A 9,035-nucleotide genomic window follows, 5' to 3' on the forward strand; every position below is an offset into this window, starting at 1 on the left:
CACAAACTAACGAAAAGGTTCCTATAAGTATGGGTCCAGAAAAGTGATATTTCCCTGTAGTTGAAGGATTATCACTCATAATATGCAAAGCAGGCAGATGATGAATTACGTGATTGTAAATAACCAACATTGGATGCAGGACATACATGAGCGGAGTTGCGTTCATTCTAAGAAATTCGCCTTAAGCAAAAGACATTTGCTATTTTTGAATGTTTGTAATTCATATGTCGATGTTTGTTCTCAGTTGATGGGGGGGGGGGGAGAGTGTTCCCATTTATTTAACAAGCGGATATCCATCTCTTCTATGGACGTGCCAATGCAAATGTACATGAAGCACTCTCACTCTTCCATCAAAAGGTTTCCCAGCTCGTTTAATTCCAGCAATACAAAAGAAATAAAGAAGGCAAGGAAAGAAATTAGGGTAAACAAACTGCATCTGTTGTACACACCGAATTTTTTACTGGCACAAGAAGGATTGCAGGTGAAGAAATGAAGTATCTCTCAAACATCTGCATCCAGGATCCAGCATAAAAATTGCTTTTATTTGTATCATTTCCAGCAGGTTCAAGAAATTTTACCAGATCATCGTCTACTGTTTTATTTTGTCATTTTTTCTACAACAGATTCTAAAAATGTCTCATATGTCTAGTTTTCACAGACGAGGCGATTTTCCTTCCAGATGGTAGTTGCAGTTATCACAGCAATACCTACACTAATCGAAATTCACATGCTGTTATTTCGTTAAGACATCAGCAGCAGTTATCTATCAACGTACGGACAGGTATCTTTGGAAACACATTAAGAGATATATATGTTTCTCGAAACAGGCTTACAGAATCTTAGCAATCTAACTTCATGCAAAACCTGGTAGGAAGCATCCATTCACGTGCACGATGACAATCCATTGGCGTGAAGGCAAAACACATATCGTTCAAGCATGACAGAACTCTAACATAAAGCAATCGTTAGGTTCGAGTTTTACCTTAATCAAAACTTCCTGAAAGATGTATTGGTCGAGGTGAGCCAATTACAACTATCTTGGATTACCTCGTTCAAATCTTGTGGATTTTTTGGGACTATTTCACTACCTCACTGAGAAATGTGGGTGAAATACAGAAACATGTCGAGCATACATACACAGCATTCATCTAACTCTAGCCAGAGACTTTCCAAAGTACGAGGATGTTAAAGCGAGACATCTCAACGACTTCTTGTCTCACAACAGACATCATTTTGAACACCTTCTAGGAGATATGGTCATCCTGCAGTAATTATGCTTACTTCTTAATATTTCGCATTCTATCGCCATACTATTGCCTGCATTCTTGATTGGATGGATTCCTACAAAGGAATCCAACCAAAATGTGAGGTTTCTGAACCTATGTTTATGGAAGCCTTGTCTTTAGTTATGTGTACGTGGAATCACCCTGTAAAAAACTTATTAATATATTAATAATGTATAAATTTGTAGGGCTTCCTATCCTAGAATTGTACTCTCGTTCGAAGATATTGAATACATTAAATATACTTATCAACCAAATTATCCGGTAAGTATTATTTATGAATTAATACATTATAATATATTATGTCTTCTATATATATATTTTAGTATCCAATGCAAACAGTGTGATCCTCTTTCAGACTATTGAAATAATTGTGGTCGAGTTAGTTGACAATATTAGTTATTTCTATCTGTAAAACATTTTCACGTTATAATGTACTCTTAGTGAAACATTTCTGGCAAGTGATCCCAAGTATTTCTGCAACTGATCATACGTCAGATTTCAGCTCTTGGACCTATAGATCCTTTTCTATATACATATCGAAAAAATTTTAATATACATATATCATGAAATTCCTGATATGTACCCTTAGGGGATGCATAGGTTAATTAAGATAACTACATGAAAAAGTTGCACCATTACTAACTCTTTCAATCAATTTTCCTCCAAATCGATCTGTTACCTGTCATGATTCCAATATTATCAGATCTAATATTTCTGTCATTTAAGATGCTTTTTTACTGTATCAATCCATGCACGAGGCATCTTTGGCTTTCTCTGGGATTTTCCCTGCCAAACCTGGGAAAGAACACTTGTTCTGCTAATCTTTAAATAGAATGAGAGAATAAAGATTAGCAGAACACTTGTTCTGCTAATCTTTATTCTCTCATTCTATTTAAGTGACCATACCACTTGAAATTAGTTCGACTAACACATTCTTGAACGCTAACAATCGCGAGTTCTTTCCTAATATCCTCATTTTTAATATAATATTGCCATTGTTTCCAGCTGTTTCACCCCAATAATCTTTCTCAGAACTCGCATGTCAGAGGTCTCCTCTCTTTGATCAAGTGTTTTATTTCAAAGCCAGCTGTCAGATCAATAAGTTCAAATTGATATGAACACTGTCACATATACAGCTGGTTTATTGTTTTGACTCATTTCGCTCTTATTCCATATACTTTTATTCATTTGACTTCCTACCATACCAGCTTTGTTGATTCTGTTGTCTATTTCCATATTTAATTTACCATCTTCACTAAGATTTGTGCCTAAATAACTGGAATGTTTCACTTGTTCTATAGGCTCCCCATTCAGGATAGTTAATGTTTTCAATGTTTCGGTTTATTTTCATTGTCTTTGTCTTTTTTAGATTAACATCACCAACTTTGATATCAGATTTAATACCATTTTCCTTCATAATGTGATATAGTGGAGATTATGTGTGCATCCTTGTCACACCTGATTTTACATTCAGACCATCTTCCTGTACCTCCTTCATTTCTAAGTGCTGAACTTACAGCTTAAATAGAGACTATGCATTGTTTGCTATAATGTCCCATTTCCATCAGATAAAAGTATCGTTTTGAAGAACATTCTCTTGGCACCTTGTCATATGCCTTTTCAGGTAACAAAATTTAAATACAGATCCTTGTTATATTCCTAAGATTTCTCAACTTTGTCTTAAAGTGAAAATCTGATCCTGTCAGCCTCTATTTGACCTGAATCCAGCCTGTTTTTCACCAAGCTTCCCTTCCACAATTTTTCGCAACCGTTTCTCAGGTATGCTTCTATAAATATCTACTGAATGTTACCAGGAACATTCAGTAGAGAAATACCTCTGTAATTCTCAAATTCAGTTTTATTTCCCTTTTTATAGATGAATCTACTTGTTCTTCACTTCCACATTTTTTTGGCGTTTGTCAAGTATACCTTGCATAAATCTCACCAGAAACACAGACTAAGGAAATACCTCTGTAATTCTAACATTCAGTTTTATTCCCCTTTTTTATAGATGGGTACTATGAGAGGTTTCCTAAAAACTTTGGAATTCGACACCCTGACCAGGCCTTCTGAATTATGTAATGTAGCCAATGCAAGACTCGTATACCTTCCAACATGCGCATTTCTGGTCAAATTTCATTTATTCCAGCTTTATTTCCACATTTCGGGTTTTTATGACGTTTTCTACTTCAATATACTTCAAATATAGATATGTATTACTGACTGCATACCTGTTGAGAGTTTTCTACCATCATGTTGACACTGCGTCTTTCATTTACCATCTTTCAATACTCCAGACATCTAGAATATCTTTATCGCAGTTTTCATGTCATCGTTATCATCTCTTATTCCTTTTACAGCACTCTTTCCTGCATTTATGCGCTTTTAATATACTCCATATTTTTGCCATCTTCCTGATATTATTTTTATATTCTTTCCAAAGTCTTCCCATGATTTTTGTTTATCTAGTGTTAGCAGCGCTTCGCTTTCTTACATTTTCTTCTGTATTCTCTACGAGTACAAGCTGACTTACTTGCCAGTAACTCCATATGCTTTCTTCCTTTCCTTGACTACCTCTTCAACGTCTTGAGCCCACCATGGAGTTCTGATTGTTCTATTCTTGCGGACAACCTCACACATGGCTGAATCAATCAATGTTTTCGTTAGGGTTTTCTAATGAATCTTCAAGGTTTGGTTCTTGTGTACAAACTCCTTCAATTTTTATTCAATCATGTTTGTGTATTTTAGTCTACAATTCACATCTGAGACCTGCTCAACTTTGATTCATTTTAAAACCTTCTTACACACACTTCTGTTTAATATCAAATTCAGTTTTATCCTGTTCAAAACTAAAGCGTGATCACTTCCTATTTCAAATCCTTTGTATACACTAGGTGTCCTGAACCAATGGGAAAACGCCGGTATCAACTATGATATAGTAAATGAGACTTTGCATATTTCTCGCATCTTCTCTCTGTGTGAATTTGTGTACATTTTTATGTTGGAACATAGTGTTAGTTTATAATATATATATTTTGGTAAGAGCAATATAAAATGATCTGTTAACACATGAGCAATAATGAATGCTAAGCATTTTGATGTAACAAACATACTTCTAATATGAGCTGACTAGATTGAAATGAATATGGAACAGCCAAAATTAATTGTTGAAAATATTTTGTGCAGCTAGAAGTCATAAAATAATGTTATCGACCATCCAATAGCTGGGTTCTCGAGTTTTAATGAAACTCAGTTTTTCAACTTGAAGACAATCGATAAGCGGCAGTTTTATAACTCAGAATCTCCCATCCATTGCCCTCACGGTGATTATGTGGGAGATATCGAGAAACCAGAGATAGCTATCAGAGAGAGAGAGAGAGAGAGAGAGAGCGTGAGAGATGCACTAACGACAAGTAGTACAACCAACCACCTTTTGAGAGGGTAAAAAATTATTTCAGAACAAGAGTGGCATAGTTTGATAATGTGCAAGAGCGGTTGAAGGAATATTTTAGAATTTCTAAAGTTATACTTTATTCCCCTTTTTTTTGTGTTCCTTAAAATGAAATCCTATGGAAACAGAACTATCTATCGTCTTTGCAACAGAATTTTCTGTAGATCTGTTGCAGAAAATTAGGTAATATTCTATGTATGACAGGGACGAATAGTAACAATGAAGATAATTCTATTCTCCTCTTTACGTATTTAGTATCTGGTCCTGTGTCAACAGTGATCACAGCGAAACGTGGGCTCGATCTATTACTCCACTTCTCTGAATATGATATTTCCTCAAATTTCACTTTCTTGATAAAGAAATCGGGATAAAAGTTAGATAAATAATATAATATATTTAAGAGAAAATTCCAATTGAAATTGACTCATTACGTTTTTATAATGTAATGAGTCTATTGGAGGCCCAAAACTTGAAAAGCTTTAGTCAATAATACTGTGGAAGGTTTATTATTATCTAACCTTAGTCCGGTTCTAAAGGTATGATTGATTCTCAACCTTGATGGGTGGGATTCACATAAAAGGATATAATAATTCACTTAATTTCACTGTAAATAAACAGGGAAGTTAAGTGAAATTATCTTTTAGCAAGAATATTAAGTTGAGTATTAAGTGAGTTTTAAAGATGATCTCATTCTTTCCGCAATGGCCAGAGGACATACGGCTTGTACATCACGATTACAAAACGCGGGAGATTAACTCACAAATCGTTAGCCAACTGCACACAAGTTTGAAATGATCAGCTCGAAACTACGTTGAGCAGCAAGCAAGAAAAAAATGACTATGGTTTCAAAGTAATCACCCATTCATATAAAAAGAGAAAAGTCTTTGGTGCATTAATTTTCTTTTTTTTTTTCAATTGTTTCCCCTTTAACAGTTAAAGTGATAAAGAGTGATCAAAGCTTAGGAAGAGATTTTCGTAGAGAAATTTTAATAACAATTTTTCTTGCTGCATTAATAATTCATTAGGTGGTAGCGCGTTTTCATTGCCTGCTGTACGAACATCATTCTAAATTAATGGAGACCTGCAGAGAAAAAAGTGTGAATGCACTATGTTTAGTGACTATGGCAGGGTGATTTATGATGAATGTAGTTTCTATCCGCAACATCTTATAGGTAGGAATCACATGAAAAATTTGAATTCGTCAAATTATGTAAAAAAATTATTTCGTTCCATTTGATCTATTTTAAGAAAGAGTGAAGATCTCATTTGATAAGAGTTAAAATTTATAAAGTAAATAAAACTGCCGCCCGACCTTATCGCTTCACAATCTCAAAGCAAAATTTAAAAGAATAATAGTAAAAGACATCCTGAAAATGACTGTCTATTATTTTTTTAAAAAAACCAACCCATTTAGCGGCCATTTTAACTGAACTCATTTTACTTATATGCTGTCTGTATGAAGTTCCACAGTTCTGAACGGTCTGACACTGATTTATATCATCCGAAGTACATGATGCGTACTTAAGAGAAGATATCAGTGCGGATAAACGAAACAGAGTGTAATAACTGAGTTTGTGACTTCAGAAAACGTGTCCCTCATTGATAATCATGAACGACGTGAGGGGAGAAATTGGAATTGTTAGGCATTGTGCTACGCATTTTCCTAAGTCGAGAATTCAAATTCACGTGAATTTGAATTCTCAAATCAGGAAATTAACTCTGATCGCTATTTAAACAGTATTAAAATTGAAAGTAGTACGCATTCGGAGAAGTTGTCTTGACACGCGATATCTTTTTCTCAACACGACATAGCGTGGCATGAACAACAGAAGACGGGATTCGCCTTCTCTTCAATTCCATTCTATAAATGCAAAATTTAGACATAGACCTGACATCCGAATTCGATATCTTCCCAAACTTCAGGGAAACGTTGAGAGGAAATTACTTCTCATCAGATGATGAAGCTAGCTGTTTTTTTATGGAAATAAGAATTCTCAGTTTTTTCGCAATGGATTCTTGAAACTGCCTTCATATGGGCAAAAGAGTGCGGATATTTGAGATAATTTTGTTTATAAATAATTTAGTAAAATTGCAGAATAAATTTCAAAGAAAACAGATATTTTGTCCTCAATATTGTATTTTAGGTTTAAATTTCAGCATGACCCAAAATGCAGAGAAGCGCCATATGGCTTAGGACTTCTTTGTATTTCCTAAATGAAGTAAATATAGAAAAATAATCATTATACTCTCTCTCTCTCTCTCTCTCTCTCTCTCTCTCTCTCTCTCTCTCTCTCTCTCTCTCGCGCGCGCGCGCGCGCTACCTGCTGACATAATTAAGAAAGAAGCAACCTTCATCTTGCTTCAGGCTTATTCATTACTGTATAACAAGATAAATTGTTATTTTTTGCGATAAATGCATGCGAATTCACAGCAGAATTTGTTATTTGTGATCGCTTCACTCTTTTACAGGCCATGGAACTCCTCAGTTATATCGGTGGCTATATTGGCATATGGCTTGGAGCTTCTCTGATCACCGTCTACGGTATTTTGGAATCCATTTGCTTTCGCTTATGGAAAAGAGACCCTTCAAAGTATCTAAGGAAAGGAAAAGTCAGAATAGTGAAAATCCGGAGTGCAATGATGTACTAAGTGTGACTGAATGAAGAAGATATTTGAGGATACAAAATGCTTGACGATTCATAAAATCTTCAATTGAGATTTATAAGATCTAAAAATATGCAAAATTCAAATTAAAATGCAATCGAAGCCTTTTCTCTCTTTCAGTTATAACCTTTTTTATGTCTTGAATCTGACTTCGTTTTTATGATAAAATCAAAAACGTACATCTTGACGATTTGTTGAAAACAGAGAGCTCACTAAGATGTCTGTAAAGCACTTACTAATAAAATATCTTGCATTATATTGTATGAACAGATCTGTAACTAATCATTTATTTATTATAGTTATCAAAGTTATCCATTATGATATCAATTCATGCATGGTTGCTTGTTATTTTAAAAACATTAAATTTAAATGATTCTAAAATCATTAAACAATGACGACGTCTGTTTTGTTCCCCTAAAGCACGTGGTGGTGTCCTTAAATTTCCAAATCAGGATTTGAACGTATTCATTATTGTATTCAAGTAACTCTTACGATTTCATGAATATGGCAGTTTTTGTGCCAGGTCCAAATTTCCCATGGGTAACCCTATCTATTGAAAGATAGGGAATTGTAAGGTGAAAATATTTACTTAAAGCAAAAGACCAAATAAATATAATTTTTTCATACAAGAGGTCGACTATCAAATTTTAAAATTAAAATGTTGAGTTCATTATTTGGGAAGAGGAATATTAAAATTTGTCATAATTATAGTTCTTCATTGTGAAAATCTAAACTGATGTACATTGTCAATTTCAAAAAAAAAAAAAACATACAGAATGAAATTATTGTTGGTTATTGGTTTTTATTTTATCTTTTATAAATTATGATAATAAGATAAAAATGTGCCTTTATTTTAAATTTTCCAGTTAAAATCTATAAAGTTCTTATACACGAAACCAACTCGTAATGAACGTCATAAAACACATTAAATGACACATCAAATAACAGCATCAATTATTATAAAGCAAATTAGTGGAAAACATTATTCCTTGACACAATGATACTGTTGATAAAACCTTACTACACCACTCGGATATGTGGGACCAAAATTCTCAAATCTAATACTCTCCGTAAATAGATTTTTACGAAACTTTCATAGTTTCTACATTCCGCTTTGAAATAATGCTGGATTTAATATCCATTGGATTTATATAATTGTGCATCGCCGAAATGAAGCCTTTGACTCTTTATTTTAGTAAATTCTACTTTTACGAACCCACCGAGAGTTCGCTTACGAAACATACACCTCTCCGACACTTCGAGTTCCTTAGTACTGAACTGAAAGCTTTTGCTCTCTTAAGGTTTCTTCCGGATCTGGCTCCCCAATTTCTGGCTTAAGATTTCGGGTAGCTGGTTTGTTTGAGAGAGCAATTTGAGTCTCCAGAGGTTGGCGTTTTCCGCCATGACTACTACTGGGGCCCTGTCGGTGAATGCTTTTCCCCTAGAATATCAGCGATTTTGCTCAGTAGTAGGGCGATCCTGTCACTGAATGGAACCAACTTAAGGAGTGGTCCGGAGGATCGCTTAATTTTTAGAGAGGTGCTTTACTTAAACAGTGCCTGGTTTCAGAGGAGAACGACCAGTTCGAAACATCTGTCAGGCCAGTGAGACCTTCAAAATGGGCCAATAAAAGG

The sequence above is a fragment of the Typopeltis vanoorti genome, chromosome 14 (genome assembly GCF_054136105.1).
Source record: "Typopeltis vanoorti isolate ZY-2024b chromosome 14, IOZ_Tvanoo_1.0, whole genome shotgun sequence".
Classification (NCBI taxonomy): domain Eukaryota; kingdom Metazoa; phylum Arthropoda; class Arachnida; order Uropygi; family Thelyphonidae; genus Typopeltis; species Typopeltis vanoorti.